General features: G+C 35.0%; 1 pseudogene; it reads left to right on the top strand.

Moving 5' to 3' along the window:
* Window positions 1–16,528: 16,528 nt before the first annotated feature.
* On the top strand, window positions 16,529–16,857 carry LOC123939586 (annotated as a pseudogene).
* Window positions 16,858–17,469: the final 612 nt, after the last annotated feature.

Consider the following 17,469-nt stretch of genomic DNA (forward strand, 5'->3'; position numbering starts at 1 on the left):
AGAGCTGGTTTGGTGTTTGCAAATTCTTTCAGTTTTTGTTTGTCCTGAAAGCTTTTTATCTCTCCTTCTATTTTCAATGATAGCCTAGCTGGATAGAGTATTCTTGGCTGCATGTTTTTCTCGTTTAGTGCTCTGAATATATCATGCCTATTCTTTCTGGCCTGCCAGGTCTCTGTGGATAACTCTGCTGCCAATCTAATATTTCTACCATTGTATGTTACAGACTTCTTGTTCCAGGCTGCTTTCAAGATTTTCTCTTTGTTGCTAAGACTTGTAAATTTTAGTATCACATGACGGGGTGTGGACCTATTCTTATTGATTTTGGGGGGGTGTCTCTGCACCTTTTGGATTTTGATGCTTTTTCCCTTTGTAATATTAGGGAAATTCTCTACAATAAGTCTCTTCAATATACCTTCTGCTCCGCTCTTCTTCTTCTGGAATCCAATTATTCTAATGCTGTTTCATCTTATGGTATCACTTATCTCTCAAATTCTCCCCTAGTGGCCCAGTAGTTGTTTGGCTCTCTTTTGATCAGCTTCTTTATTCTCTGTCATTTGGTCTTCTATAGCACTAATTCTCTCTTCTGCCTCATTTGTCCTAGCAGTAAGAGCCTCCATTTTTTTATTGCACCTCATTAATAGCTTTTTTTTTTTTAATTTCAACTTGGTTAGATTTTAGTTCTTTTATTTCTCCAGAAAGGGCTTTTATTTCTCCAGACAGCATTTCTCTAATATCTTCCATGCTTTTTTCAACCCCAGCTAGCACCTTGAAAATCATCATTCTGAACTCTAAATCTGACATATTACCAATGTCCATATTGATTAGGTCCCTAGGCTTTGGTACTGCCTCTTGTTTCTTTTTTTTATTTTTTTATTTTTTTTTTTTTTTTGTTGTTGTGCGTGGTGAGTTTTTCCACCTTGTCATTTTATCCAGATAAGAATATATGAAGGAGTAAATAAAATACTAAAAGTATGGCAAAGGGGCGCCTGGGTGGCTCAGTGGGTTAAAGCCTCTGCCTTCTGCTCAGGTCATGATCCCAGGGTTCTGGGATCGAGCCCCGCATCGGGCTCTCCGCTCTGCGGACAGCCTGCTTCCTCCTCTCTCTCTCTCTGCCTGCCTCTCTGCCTACTTGTGGTCTCTGTCTGTCAAATAAATAAATAAAATCTTTAAAAAAAAAATGTAGGTCAAGAAAATTTAAAAAAAAAATAAAATAAAATAAAAGTATGGCAAAGACCCCAGGAAAATGTGCTTTAACCACATCAGAAGAGACCTCAAATTTTGGGGGGAAAAAAGGGGGTAAAAAAGTTCAGAAAAGAAAAAAATAAATAAAAAAAGAAAAAATGAAGAAAAAATATAAAAAAGAAATTATATTAGACTGGTGAATAGAACAGAGTGGCCCACTTCATTATGGGAGTATTTTGGTGTCTTAGAAGAAACTACTTCCCAAAATTTTAAAGAAAGAAAAAAAAAAATATATATATATACACACACACACACACACACACACACACACACAAAAATAGGGTAAATGCAATGAAGGGATGAAATATGACTATAACGATGAAAAAAATTATTAAATTTCTAAAAATGGAGTTGATAAGATAAGTTTGTTGCGAGAATAAAGAAAAAGGAGGGAATTTGCTCAGGCTAGAGACTAGAACAAAGTCCTGTGCTAGATTTAGGGTATATTTTGATCTATTAGAAGAAGTTGTATCCCAAATTTTTTTAGAAGAAAATGCCCTATGTGATTACAAAAAATAAAGTTAGATACAATGAAGGATAAAAATATGACTATAATAATTAAGGTTCAAAAAAATTTTTTTAAATGAAAGGTTTGCTAAAATAAACTAGTTAAAAAAAACGTTAAAATAGGAAAGAGTAAAAGTTAAAAAACATTTTAGCATAAGAAAAAAATAAAATTAAAAAAAATTGACTTCGCAAGACTAAAGAATCATGGGGAGAAATACATGATTTCCATGCTTCGCTTTCTCCTCCTCTGGGATTCTGCTGTTCTCCTTGGTAAGTGAACGTGGTCTTGGCTGGATTTCTTGCTGGTCTCCTGGGGGAAGGGCCTGTTGTAGTGATTCTCAAGTGCCTTTGCCTGAGGTGGAATTGCACTGCCCTTACCAGCTACCGGGCTAAGTTATCCGCTCAGATTCACTTTAGGGACCTTTTGTTCCCTGAATGCTTTCCATAGAGTTCCAGAGTATGGGAATGAAAATGGCAGCCTCCCAATCTCCAGCCCAGAGGAGTCGAGAGCTCAGGGCCCCACTCCTCAATGCACCCTCAGAGAAAAGCACTCAATCACTCCCATCTCCCTGGTCACTGGCTGCACTCCAAGCTCACCCAGCCTGTAGCCAAGCGTCTCTGTCTCTGGCACACAGCCCTGTCTGGAGTCTCCAAACCCAGAATATCCCTGCACTCTTCCAGGGGAGATCTCTCCGGATCTTGTGGGGTCTCTGCTCACAGAGCAGTGGCCTAACTGTGCCACAGATCATAGTTTAAGGTAACCCCAAGTTGAGAACTCACTCCATCTCTGTAGCTGGCTTCCCTGCTCTAATACCTACAAGCTCTGTGACACTCAGACACCCCTGATCTTTCTGTGACCCCTCAGGACCTAAGACCACACTCTTCCTGCATGGGCTTCACCTCAGCTTAGCCTCTGGAGTGATGTACCTCAGTGGAGCAGACTTCTAAAAGTTCTGATTTTGTGTTCCATTGCTCCACCACTTCCCAGGAGCCAGCCCCTCCCCCCACAGCTTATCTGCCCATCGCTTTGGATTCACTTCTCTGCAGGTCCTACCTTTCAGAAAGTGGTTGATTTTCTGTTTCTAGAATTGTTGCTCTTCTCTTCGATCTCCTGTTGGAATTGTAGGTGTTTGGAATGGTTTGATAAACTAACTGATTTCCTGCTACCTGGTGCCATCTCAGCCTGCTACTTCTCCACCGTCTTGACACCTCCCCCAGATAATCCATTTTAAAAGATAGCAAATTAGTCAATAATATTAGTACATGATAACAAATACAGTCATAGCATGAATATTCCAGGAATGCAAACCTTGTTTAATAGTCAACAATGTTAACATAATTAACATTAAATTTTAAAATATGATGTCAACATATGTGATAATTTATCAAATTTATAATAGATATAAACTTCCTTCATATGGTAAGAGATCTGTACAAAATTTATGTACAAAATTCTATGTAATAGGAAACTACTGAAAGGCTTTTCTGCTATGTTTTTCAAAAAAGTCAAGGATGCCTTTGATCACTATATTCAACACTGCGCCAGAGATTCTTGTGCAAGAAAAGACATACAGGGGCACCTGGGTGGCTCAGTTGGTTAAGCATTCGACTCTTGATTTCAGTTCAGGTCATGATCTCAGGATCCTAGGATCAAGCATTGTGTAGGTCTCCACACCCAGTGGGAACTCTGCATCAGTTCCTCTCCCTCTCCCTCTACACCTCCCCCTTCACAGAAATGCTATCTCTCTCTCTAATAAATAAATAAATCTCTAAAAAATGAGATATGAGTTGTAGAGATTAATATGGAATAAATGAAACCCATTACTTAGAAAGTGATTGTGTTTATAAAATATACATATATATGCAAGCATTCATACAGACTAGCACAATTCATAAAGGAACTGAAATCAATTCATATTTATATGGATTATCAATAAACAATTAGAAAATAAATTTTGAATTGTTATACTATCACCAAAGTCATTAAATACCTGTGTCTATATACATGCTTGAGAAAAAGAAATGTAAACAAAGGTGTAAAAACAGTCAAGATAATTTTAAAGAACAACAAAGTTGGAAGACTTATTCTAATGCATATAAAAATTAGAAGTCTGAAGTAATTAAGACAGTTGACCAATGCATAACAATAATAAGAAATAAAAAGTCAAGAAACCATACATATACAAATATTTATAACAAAACATTCCAGAGGTATATAGGAATACTGGCCATTACAGTAAATGGTGCTAGGTGAACTATATTTCTTCTATGGGTGGAGGTGAAAATGTTGGCTCATAACTAACATTATATCCCATTAATTCCATGATTTGTAGATGTAAATGTGAAAGGTAAAATTAAAGATTCTGGGAAATGTAAGATGATACTTTCATGACAACTGGGTGGCCAAATTTTCTGACATGATTAAGCGATTAAGTGGTAGCTTGAATTTTAAGATTAAACCCTTTCTCATGAAGCTCCATTACTAATAGGGCTAAAACATAAGCTACAGAGTGGGAGAAGATATTTGCAATACATTTATCCAATGCAAAACCTATATCCTGAAAATATAGATAACTTCTACAAATCATAGCGAAAAAAAAAAAAAAAACCTCTAAAAAATGGGGAAAATATGGGGTGTCTGGGTGGCTCAGTACATTAAGCCTCTGTCTTTGGCTCAGGTCATGATCTTAGGGTTCTGGGATTGAGCCCCACATCAGGCTCTCTGCTCAGCGGGGAGCCTGCTTCCCCCTCTCTCTCTGCCTGCCTCTCTGTCTACTTGTGATCTCTCTCTCTATTCAATAAATAAATAAAATCTTTTAAAAAATGGGAAAAACAGTACTGATGAGACATCTAACAAAAACAAACAAGATATACCATACAGATATGAAAGATTTCTAAATTTCATTAGTCATAGAAAGGATACAAGTAAAAAAAGAAAAGAGAGAGAGAGTGAGAAATAAATTATCACTCTACCCCTACTAGAATTGCTAAGATAAATAGATAATGGATGATAGATACATGATAGCTAGCTAGCTAGCTAGATAAAATAACTTTGAATTGGCATACACTGAAGGTAGGAGTAAACATTCAACTAGTTTAGAAACTGCTTAATAGTATCAACTAAAGCTGAATATGAACATACTTCTTTCACCAAATAATTCTATTGTTAAATAGAAATGTTTACATATGTTCACTGAAAGATATGTGTAGAAATATTTCTGACTGCACAATCCATAAAAGCCCCAAACTGGTAACAATGCTGTCAGACATAGTTGAATGGTTAAATAAATTATGTTATATTTGTGCAATGAAACATTGTGAACCAATGAGAATAAATAAATGTGCTACATATAACCATATGGAAAAATTTCAACATAATATTGAGAAAAAAACAGGCGGATACAAAACAGAATATGTTATAGGACTCTAATTTTTAAATGTTTAAAAATAAGAAAAACAAATGTGCAGTGTTACAATTCTGTACTGTGTTTATCTTCAGATAGAAAGGTACAGGTATTGACTGAAAGATGCAGGAGGGACTTCTGGGTTGCTAACATTTCTTCATCTGGATATATTATTTGTGTCTGTTGAATCTGTAAAAATTCATAAATTTTGCATTTTGCTCTTGGTTACATTTCAACAATCTTTATAATACAGGTAGGAAATATATTACTAAAACATGAATCAAAATAGCCAGACAGTTTCAAATGAATTTCAAGAATTCATAAAGATACCTATTACTCCTTTTAGAAATAAATGGTGGAGCACCTATGTGGCTCAGTGGGTTAAAGCCTCTGCCTTCGGCTCAGGTCATGATCCCAGGGTCCTGGGATCAAGTCCCACATTGGGCTCTTTGCACTGCAGGGAGCCTGCTTTCTCCTCTCTCTCTCTCTCTGCCTGCCTCTCTGCCTACGTGTGAACTTTAATAAATAAATAAAATCTTAAAAAAAAAAAAAGAAACAAACGGTTAGTATTGTGTATGCAAACAGCTAAGTGGAGAATGAATACAAAGTTCTCAGGAATAGAGAGAGCACGTGAAAAAGCCCATTATGAGGCTTGGGTTTATTTAAATATAAACTCGGTGATAAAAAAGTTAGGAACTAAAGTTATAAAATCTAATTGGACATAATATATTTTTGTAGTATAAAAATTATGATTAATAAGGAACCCTACTCTTGACATAGTGACCTACAATAGAGAGACATACCACCCTGAAGCACAGCAAAAAATAACAGCTTAAAGGGCAACTAGACTAGAAGGGAAGGTAGTCAATTTACTAACTGAGAATCCACCATATAGGCAGAAAGCTAATGGAACGCTCTCCAGGGTTGGAGGTGCCAGTGAGCACAACTTTTTATGCTTTCCCTGCTCTGTCACCATCATACATGAGTAGAAGCAAGGTTCAAACACTCTAGCCAGCCTGCTAGAGTCACTCCAGTGCACTGTATACCTTTGGCCCATGCCAGCTCTGGTTTCTTCTCCAAGGTGACCCCAGTGTAGCACACCCTAGGCTTCTCTGCATATTCATACCCCTGCTCCAGCTGTGCTGATAAAATGGCCCTCACACAGCATTCCCTGAAACCCTTCTGGCCTACATCTGACAGAACATCCTAACAAAGTGACCCAGCATGGTGTGCCCCAGGGTTACCTGATTCCAGCTGGCCTGTCAAGACAGCCTCGTCAAGCCATACCCCTGGACCTTCTGAGGCATACTCATTTCAATGGCTGACCTGCCAAAGCTGCCAGGGACACACAATTCACATAGGAGATACTTCTACACAAGGCTATTCTTTTAAGACTGCGAGAGGTGGCTATTCTGTTTAATTCATAGGAATAAATGGAATGTCAAACAAAATGAGGAGACAGAAGAATATGTCCCTTAAAAAAAAAAAAAGGGAGTAAGGTAAAACCCCAGAAAAACCCTAAAAAATGGAGATAAGCTATTTCCCTAATAAAAAGTATAGAGTAATGGTCATAAAGATGCTCACAGATCTTGGGTTAGAATGGAAGAACATAGTAAGAACTTCAAAAAAGAAGAATAGGAAGGAACCCATCACAGCTGAATTGTAGCTGAAATGACAAGTATACCTATGAAAATCAAGAGCTGAACAGATGATACAGAAGAATAGCTCAGAATAGCTCAGCAATCTTGTAGACATAATAATGGAAACTGCCCAAGTCAGAAGAGGCAAAAAAAAAAGGAATTAAAAAAAAAAATAAAAAGGTAAGGATAGGTTAAAAGACCACTGGGACAATGTAAAGCATACTAAATACATTATAGAGGACCCAGAAGGAGAAGAGATAAAGAAAACTTTATTTAAAAAAATAATGGCTGGAAGCTTCCCTAACCTGAGGAAGGAAACAGACATCCAGGTCCAGGAAGCACAGAGTTATCACCAAGATGAAATCAAAGATTCATATCAAGGCATAGTATAATGAAAATAGCAAAAGTTAAAAGATAAAGAGAAAATCTTAAAGCCATCAGGAGAAAAATAAACAGTCACAAATAAGGGAAGCCCCAAAGACTGTGAACTGATTTTTCAGCAGAAACTTTGCAGGCCAAAAGAGAGTACAGAATATATTTAAAGTGCTGAAAATAAAAACTTAATCCTAGAATACTATATGCAACAAGATTATCACTCAGAATTAAAGGAGGGATAATAAGTTCCCCAAATAAGCAAAACAAAGGAGGTCATTATTACTAAACTGGCCTTGCAAGAAATCTTAAAGGGTTTTCTTTAAACAGAAAAGAAAAGGCCATAACTAGAAATAATAAAATACATGAAGAAAAAAAAAATCTCAATGGTAAAGGCAAATATGCAGTAAAGGCAGTGGATCAGCCACTTAAACAGCTATATGAGCTTAAAAGATAAGAGTAGAATCAACTATTATACTAAGTGTTAAAGGATAACAAAATGAAACAATTAAAATATGATGTCAAAAACAAAATGCTGGGAATATAAATACAAAGTTTTAGAATGCATTCAAACTTAAGTGACTATCAACTTAAAATAGTTATATAGGGGCACCTGGGTGACTTAGTCAGTTAAGCTTCTGACTTTGGCTCAGGTCATGATCTTAGGGTCCTGAGATCAAGCCCAGCATCAGGCTCTGTGCTCAGCAGGGAGAAGTCTGTTTGTCCCTCTCCCTCTGTCCCTCCTACCATGCATGCTTGCTCTCTCTCTCATAAAAAAATAAAATCTTTAATAAAACTGGAATATGTGCATATATATGTATATATAGATCAATATATATTTACCTCATGGTAACCACAAACCAAAAATCTATAACAGATATAAAAAAAAAAAGAGGAAGGAATATACACATAACACTAAAGGAAATCTTCAGCAAACGTAGAAACCAAAAGAAGAAAGGAAGAAAAAACTACTAAAAAAATCAGAAAAAAATTAACAAATGTTTAAAGTACATAACTATCAATAAATACTTAAAGTGTAAATAGACAAATTGCTCCAAACAAAAGATTTAATGGATAGATGGAGGACTGAATGGATGATAAATAAATAAATAAATAACAAAAGACCCATCTATATGCTAGCCATAAGGACTCACTTAAGATCTAAAGAAATACACACACACACACAAAAAAAAAAAAAGATCAAAAAAACACAGACTGAAAAGGGGTGAAAGAAGATATTTCATGCAGATGAAATGAAAAGAGCTTGCATAAAAATGTTCACGTCAGAGAAAACAGACTTTAAAACAAAGACTGTAAAAAGGGCCAAAGAAGGGCACTATGTAATAATAAAGGAGTTAGTCCAAGAATATATAACACTCATAAATATTTTTGCATTCAACAATGGAACACCTAAATATATAAAGCAAATATTAACAGATATAAAGAAATTGACAGTATTACACTAATAGAAGGGTGCTTTAATACTCCACTTACATCAACGGATAGATCACCCAGACAGAAAATCAATAAGAAAACTGTGGCTTTAATTGGCACATTAGACCAGATGGACATAATAGCTACATACAGAACATTTGATCCCCAAATTGAAAAATACACATTCTTTTCAAGTGTATATGGAACATTCTCCAGGATTGATTATATGTTAAACCACAAAACAGTCTCAAATCCAAGAAGACTGTAATCATATCTAGCATCTTTTCTGATCACAGTGGTATGAAATTAAACACTGATTATAAGCAGAAAACTAGAAGAAACACAAAACATGAAGATCAAAGAACATGCTACTAAACAATCAATGGATCAATAAAGAAATCAAAGAAGAAATAAAAAATAGCTTGAGACAAATAAAAATTGAAATGCACTGTTTCAAAATCTTTAGAATGCAACAAAAGCAGTTCTAGAAGTTTATAGTGATACAGGCCTACCCTAAAGAAACAAAAATCTTAAATAAAAAAATAAACTCTACAACTAAAGTAACTAGAAATAAGGAATGGAAGTAAAGAAAATAAAGACTGAAAGAAAAAAAAAACAGAAAACAAAACAAAAGAAAGATTAATAAAACTAAAACCTGACTCTTTGAAAAGATAAATAAAATCAATAAATCTCAAGCTGGCACCTGGTTAACTCAGATGGTTAAGCAACTGCCTTCACCTCAGGTCATGATCTTGGAGTCCCAAGACCAGGTCCCACATCTGGCTCCCTGCTTAGCAGGGAGTCTGCTTCTCCCTCTGACTCTCCCCCTTCTCATGGTCTCTCTCTTTCTTTCTCTCTCTCAAATAAATAAATAAAATTTTAAAAAATAAAGATGAAAGGTTTTAAAAAAATAAAAAATAAACTTCTAGCCAACTTATCAAGAAAAAAAGAGAGAAGGTACAAATACGTAAAAGAAGTAATGAAAGAAGAGGTTACAACTACACCACAGAAATACAAAAGATCGTAAGAAATCATTGGAGAGCATGGAAAAAAAGGATAAATTCCTAGAAACACAAACCTTCCAAGACTGATTCATAAATAAATAGAAAATTCAAATAGACTGATCACAAGTAATGACATTGAAACAGTAAAAGAAAAACAAAAAAACTCCCAAACCATAGAATTCCAGGACCAGATGGCTTCACAGGTGTATACTACCAGACATATAAAGAAGAATTAATACCTATCATTCTCAAATTATTTCAAAAAATTTAAGAGTAAGAAATGCTTCCAAACTCATTTTAGAAGGTCATCATTACCTTGATACCAAAACCAAAGAAAAATTAAAATTAAAATTAATTAAAAATTAAAATTTTAATTAAATTAAATTTTAATTTTAATTAAAAAATTAAAATTAAAAAAGAAAAATTAAAAGCCAATATGCTGATAAACATAGCTGTAAAAATTATCAACAAAATATTAGCAAACCATATTCAACAATACTCTAAAAGGATCATATACCACAATCAACTGGACTTTAATCCAGGGATGCAAGGATGGTTCATATCTGGAAATCAAACAAGAAGATAACCACATTAACAAAATAAAAGATGAAAATAGGATCTCAAAAGATGTGGAAGAAGAATTTGATAAAATTTAATATCCATATATGATAAAAACTCTCAACAAAGTGTATAAGAGGAATGTATCTCAACATAATAAAGTCCATATATGACACACCCACAGCTAACGTTAAAGTGATGAAAAGTTGAAAAATTTTCCCTAAGAAGTAAGAAAAGAATGCCCACTCTTGCCACTTTTATTCCACATAATATCGGAAGTCCTAGCCATAGCAATTAGGTGAGAAAAAGAAAGAAAATACCCAGGTGGAAAGGAAATAAAACTGTCACTGTTTGCAGTTGACATGATCATATATATAGAAGACCCTAAAGAGTCCATCAAAAAAACTTGTTAGAACTGAATAAATGAATTCAGTAATGTTACAGGATACAAAATTATCATACAGAAATTGCATTTCTGTAATAATGAGCTATCATAAAGAAATTAAGAAAAAATCCCATTTATAACTGTATCATAAAGAATAAAATACTTGGAATAAGTTTAACCAGGGAGGTGAAAGACCTGTACACTGGAAACTACATATATATCAATCATTAGTGAAAGGAATTAAAGATGATGCAAATGAATGGAAAGGTATATTGTGCTCATAACTTGGAACGATTAATATTGTTAAGATGTCCATTTCTACAGATTCAATACAATTCTCATTAAATACCAATGAGTGGTACATTTCCCGGAACTAGAACAAAATGTTCTAAAATTTGTATAGAAGCACAAAAGACCCTCAGAAGTCAATGAAGGCTGGACCAAAAAAAAAAAAAAAAAAAAAAAAAGCTGGAGGTATCATGCCCCAGATTTCAAATTATACTATACCACAAAATCATTGTAAGCAAAAAAGTATGTTATAGGTACAAAAACAGACACAGACTAATGAAATAAGATAAAGAGCTCAGAAATTAACCCATGCATACTTGGTCTGGTAATCTATGACAAAGGAGGCAAGAATATACAAAGTGAGATTTTCCTCTATGGTCAGGAGCAAGCTAGGGATGTCCATCATCACCACTGTACTAGAAGTCCTAGACAAAGCAATCATACAATACGAAGAAATAAAAGGCATCTGAATCAGCAAGAAAGAAGTCAAACTTTCACTCTTTGTAGATGGCATGATACTCTATAAAGAAACCCTAAAAGGCTCCTCCAAAAACAACTAGAACTGATACATGAATTCAGTAAATTTGCAAGATACAATATCAACATATAGAAACTTCTACATTTCTATACACCAATAATGAACCAGTAGAAAGAGAAAAGACTTAATCCTATCTACAGTTGCACCAAGAGCAATAAGATGCATAGGAATAAAACTAAACTAAAAGCTGAAAAACCTGTACTCAGAGAAAGACAAATACCATATGATTTCACTCATATGTGGAATTTAAGAAATAAAACAAATGAGCAAAGGTGAAAAAAAAAAAAAAAGAGGGAGGGAAACCATAAGAAATTCTTAACCATAAAGAACAAACTAATGGTACCAGAGGGGAATTTAGGGGAGGGGTGAAATAGGTGATGGAGATTAAGGGGTGAACTTGCTGTGATGAGCACTGAGTATTATAAGGAAATGCTGATCACTATATTGTACACCTGAAACTAATATTATACTATGTTAACAAAGTGGAATTTAACTAAAAACTGAAATAATAATAATAATAATAAATGAGTAAAAAATGTGGGAAATACAGTATCTTTAATAAATGGTGTTAAAACCACTTAAAAGTAGACAGCTTCATGTTAAAAGAATGAAACTAAACCATGGTTTATACCACATACACAACTAAACTCAAATTGAATTAAAGACTTGAATGTAAGACCTGAAACCATAAAATTCCTAGAAGAAAACACAGGCAAGAAAATCTTTGACACTGGTCTTGCAGTATTTTTTGGGTTAGTCTCCTCCGGCCATGGCAAAAAAGCTAAAATAAACAAATAGGATTACATCAAACTAAAAAAATTTTCTTTTCTCAGTGAGGTAAACCACCGCTAAAATTAAAAGGCAACCTAATAAATGGGAAAAAATATTTGCAGTCATACATTCAATAAGGGGTTAAAATCAAAATTATAAAGAATTTACACAGCCTAATTTCAAAAAAAACAAACAACCCTATTAATAAATAGGCATTGGACTTGAATAGAGACTCTGCCAAAGAAGACATACAGACGGCCAACAGGCACATAAAAAGATGTTCAACAACACTAATCATCAGGAATTTGAAATCAAGTCCACAGCAAGATATTACCTCATACTTGTCATATCAGCTATTCAAAAAAGACAAAAAATGACAAATGTTGGTAAGGATGTGGAGTAATGGAAATCCTCACACACTGTTGATGGGAATGTAAATTGATGCAGCCACTATGGAAAACATTATGGAGGTTCCTCAAAGATTTAAAAATAAAGCTACCTATAATCTAACATTTCCAAGTCTGGATATTTATCTGAAGAAAATGAAAATACCAATTCAAAGAGTGATATACACATATGCTGCATTGTTTACAAAATATGAAAACATGGTATATGTGTACCCACAATAGAATATTACTCAACTATAAACAATGAAACCTTGCCATTTATGACTACTGGTTGGATCTAGAAGGTATTTTGCTAAATAAAATAAATCAGAGAATGATAAATACTCTGATTTCATTTCTGTATGGAATCTAAAAAACAAATGAAACAAACCAAAAACTGACTCAGACAAACAGGAAACAAACTGTTGGTAACCAGAGGGTAAAGGAGCAGAAGTACAGGAAAATAGGTGAAGGGGATTAAGAAGTATGAGATTCCAGTTATAAAATAAGTAATAGGGATATAATGTAGACCATAGGGCATGTATTATAACTTTTTATGGTAACAGATGGTAACTTGACTTATCATGGGGATCATTTTATAACATATAAAAATATTGAATCACTATGGTGTACATCTGAAACTAATAGGATATTGTAAGTCAATTGTTCATCAATAAAAAAGTTAAAATTAGCAATAAGAATGTTTCATAATTGTTATTTAATTAGAGACTAGATTGCAGATGATAAGCTACACATGATTTATACATAAAATATCTCATAATTTCAGTGAATGTTCATCTCTCCAGAGTGATCTAAGTATTTATTTTAATAGTCCAATTAAAAGTGTATCTCCAATTAAAGTCACAGTTACAAAAATACTAAGAATTATTTATGGAATAATTATAATGTTTTTAAGGAATACATTTTCTATTTTAAGGTAAAAATAAAATTTTGCATGTAATATTTTTGTTAAGTCTTATATAAGATTATAAACACAATTTTCTGACTTATCTACTCTAGAATATATACTTTAAGATATTAAGTTTCAAGCTGATTTAATATCTGCAACTGTATTATTTGCACTCATCCAAGAAAAAAAAGATTTTAACAAATACATCTTTTGAAGTCATATAGTGGGTAATATGCTAAAATTAATACTTACACTTATTTTCACATTCATTAACATTTAGAGTTTTTTGAAGATTTCATTTATTTATTTAAGAGAGAGAGAGGAAAGCAAAGGAGAGGGTGAAGCATACTTCCTGCTGAGCAGAGTACCTGATAAAGGTTAAACTCCAGAACCCTAACATCATGACCAAAGCTGAAGACAGATGCTTAACTAACTAAACCACCCAGACACCCCCAGATTTTATTTTTAAAGGACTACTATGATTGCATCATTGTAAACATGTAAGGTTATTAATTCCATTTTATTAAGCCAAAACAGGCAATAAAAACCCCTTTTTTCCTAAGATGTTTTATATTATTAAACCATAGCATCACTTTTTAAGTCTAAACTAATTTTTCACCATCTCTAGGTTTATTTTGCAAAAATATAGATTTAAAAGTCTGTAACAAAGCTCATAATATAGTCATTAAAACATATGTATTACTTTTACTTCCCTGAAAACATGAAACATCTGAAAAGTTTTTTTTCCTTAGGTTCGTTAGGAAAATTAGTGATAAAAATTTTTATAGATAATCTTAAAATTCAAAGACAGAGAACAGTAGCTCTCAAATAGAAATACTTAATGGAATACATCTTCATTCAACTCATGGGAAAACAGGGAAGTGTCAGTCAAAGAAAGAAAGCTAATTTTTTCTTGAAAATACAAGATTTCTTTCTTAGAAGTTAAGATTTTATTGTCATTTTATTTATTAAAAATGTAGAAATTAATCTTATTATAACACTGGCACTATTCTTACCACTGCCTAACTTAAAGGATAGTTTCTGAGAAATTCTACTTCAGTCAGAAAGTAAAAAGTTCCTTCATGCTGTCAATGTTGAAAAATTATCCAAATCTTGTCCTGAGAGACCTGAATATGTCCTGGTGATGGTACTATAATTGTAACTGCTTTTGGTGCTATATCCTTCTATTCCACTCCTTGTCTTCAAGATGCAGGGTCCATTTTCCCTTTTCACCTCCTCTCTTTCTAATCCAGGTCAACCTTCTGCCTCGTCCTCTCCTTTCTTCTATCCCTAATTTCATCTATTTCAGGCAAGCACACTTCTGAATCTTTCTATCGTCTAATTAGGCCAGAAAGTTTTAATGTATACATTTGTATTTCATTTTAAGGTGAAGAAAGAAAAAAGTTGCCCTTTTGTTCTCAATGAAAGAATAATGAGGAAGAGAAATACAAAACACACATTAATTCCTGGAAATATATCACTTGTCATTGAATCCTGAGTACTTTTTTTTTTTTTAAGATTTTATTTATTTATTTGAGAGAGAATGAGTGAGAGAGAGCATGAGAGAGGAGAAGGTCAGAGGGAGAAGCAGACTGCCCAAGGAACTGGGAGCCAGATGCGGGACTCCATCCTGGAAGTCCGGGATCTTGACCTGAGCCGAAGGCAGTCGCTCAACCAACTGAGCCATGCAGGCGCCCCTGAATCCTGAGTACTTTTAAATTTAGAACTCTAGGCTACAGAATCCTATGAACATAGAATTTAAAGTACAGTAACACAGAGGCAGAATAGAAGTCTTTAAAGACTTGGAAATTGTTAAGGTAGAGCTCAAGAAAGGATTTAAGTGAACAATGGTAAAGTGGATTGCAGTTAAATACCTGAATGTAAAAGAAGATAAAAAGTGGGCATTCAAAAGGGAAGACCTTGATACTGAAATGCAAGGCACAGAAGGCACAATTATTACTAATAAATTCAGGCAACAGGTTAGAAAACAAGCCAGTAACCAGAGAGTGTAGGTAGGAAACAGGAACATGTTTGTGCAATCTAAACTGCACAGGATAGACATACAAAGTAATAAAGCAGGAAAAAAGTTAGTATCTCCATTTTGGAGAATAGGAAGGATGTCCAGTTAAATATAAATTGTTAAACAACCAATTTTTCCTAAATAAAAAAATCTTTTTTTTTTTTTTTTTTAAGATTTTATTTATTTATTTGACAGAGAGAAATCACAAGAGAGGCAGGCAGAGAGAAAGGAAGGGAAGCAGGCTTTCCGCTAAGCAGAGAGCCCGATGTGGGACTCGATCCCAGGACTCTGAGATCATGACCTGAGCTGAAGGCAGCGGCTTAACCCACTGAGCCACCCAGGCTCCCCTAAATAAAAAAATCTTTGTCTGATTTCTCTTAGGACAAAAACTAAGACAGATAGCATATGGAAAATTCATATTCCAATTAGATACATTGGTACATTTAGTTTTTAGAAAGAAGACCAAGGAGAAAGCAAAAGTTATAAATACTTGGGTTGTCTGGATGGTGTAGACAGTTAAGCATCTTACTCTTGGTTTCAGCCCAGGTTGTGATCTCAGGGTCATGAAATCCAGGCCCAAGCTCTGTAGTCAGTGAAGAGTCTGCTTAATATTTTCTCTCCCTCTGCTCCTACCCCACCTTCTCTCTCAATCATACATAAATAAATCTTTAAGAATTATGAATACTTAAGTTTATTTTATAAAAGGTATGTATAATTTGAAATACTATGTACACTAACCTTCTAAGTTTAAATATCTATCATTTAGACTCTTTACAGTGGAAAGAGAAAGAAAAATTATATTTCAGATTATGATATAGCAGTTAGCTACTCATCCAATAAACTGTCAGGTTGCTCACAACTTCACTGATAGCAAGTATTGGCCAGTATCATCCTTAAGAATTTTAATTTCCTTAAATTTTTGCCAATTAAGTATTAATCTGGGTTAATGTCAATGTATATTTCATTAGGACAAATAAATTTGTTTGACAAGCTATCCATGATGACACATAGATAAGTATCAGATTGAAAACTTGGTGCCAGCACATTCGGGGCGGCGGCGGCAAGCAGGATGAGCGCATGCGCTGAAGGCGCCGGGCTGGGGTCCACTTCAGCCCAGGGACAACCTGCCGCCCCAGCGCCTCAGAAGAGAAGACGCGGCCGACCCAGGAAGCAGCAGCAAGAGCCAACTGGTGAGCCCTCTCCTAAGAGACCCAGGGGAAGACCCAAAGGCAGCAAAAACAAGAGTCCCTCCAAAGCAGCTCAAAAGAAAGCAGAAGCCACTGGAGAAAAACGGCCAAGAGGCAGACCAGGAAATGGCCACAACAAGTGGTTCAGAAGAAGCCTGCTCAGGAGGAGACTGAAGAGACATCCTCACAAGAGTCCGCGGAAGAGGATTAGGGGACGCTGACATTCTATTTCTACCTCAGCAGCAGTTGGATCTTTTGAAGGGAGAAGACACTGCAGTGACCACTCTCTATGGCCATGGTCTTCCCACTTTCATCTGGGGTGGGGAAGGGGTGCGGGGGCGGGGCGGGGGTTGGGGGGGAGAAATCACATAACCTTAAATAGGACTACATTAATCACCTTCTTTGTAATCCCTTCACAGTCCCAGGTTTAGTGAAAAACTGCTGTAAACACAGGGGACACAGTTTTAACAATGCAACTTTTAATTACTGTTTTCTTTTTTCTTAACCTACTAACAGTTTGTGGAACTGATAAGCCAGAGCGGGTGGGCGAGAAAAAACTCTGAATCGGGTTTAGTCCATCACTGCACTGCACACAGACGAGAAAGAGTCACTCTCCTGACGTCGGGCATTCCCGGAGGAAAGGCGTGGTGTTCAACACTGTGTCCACCTCACCACCCAACCGCTCGCCATAGTGAAACTTCTGTTTAGAACACCAAAGACAGGACTAGATGCTATTTCTCTCTTTCTCGTATAATCTCGTAGACACTTGCTTGATGATTTTTTTTTTAACTTTTGTTTCTAAATAAGACGAAATGCTGATGTA

This window comes from Meles meles, chromosome 4 (assembly GCF_922984935.1).
Source record: "Meles meles chromosome 4, mMelMel3.1 paternal haplotype, whole genome shotgun sequence".
NCBI lineage: Eukaryota > Metazoa > Chordata > Mammalia > Carnivora > Mustelidae > Meles > Meles meles.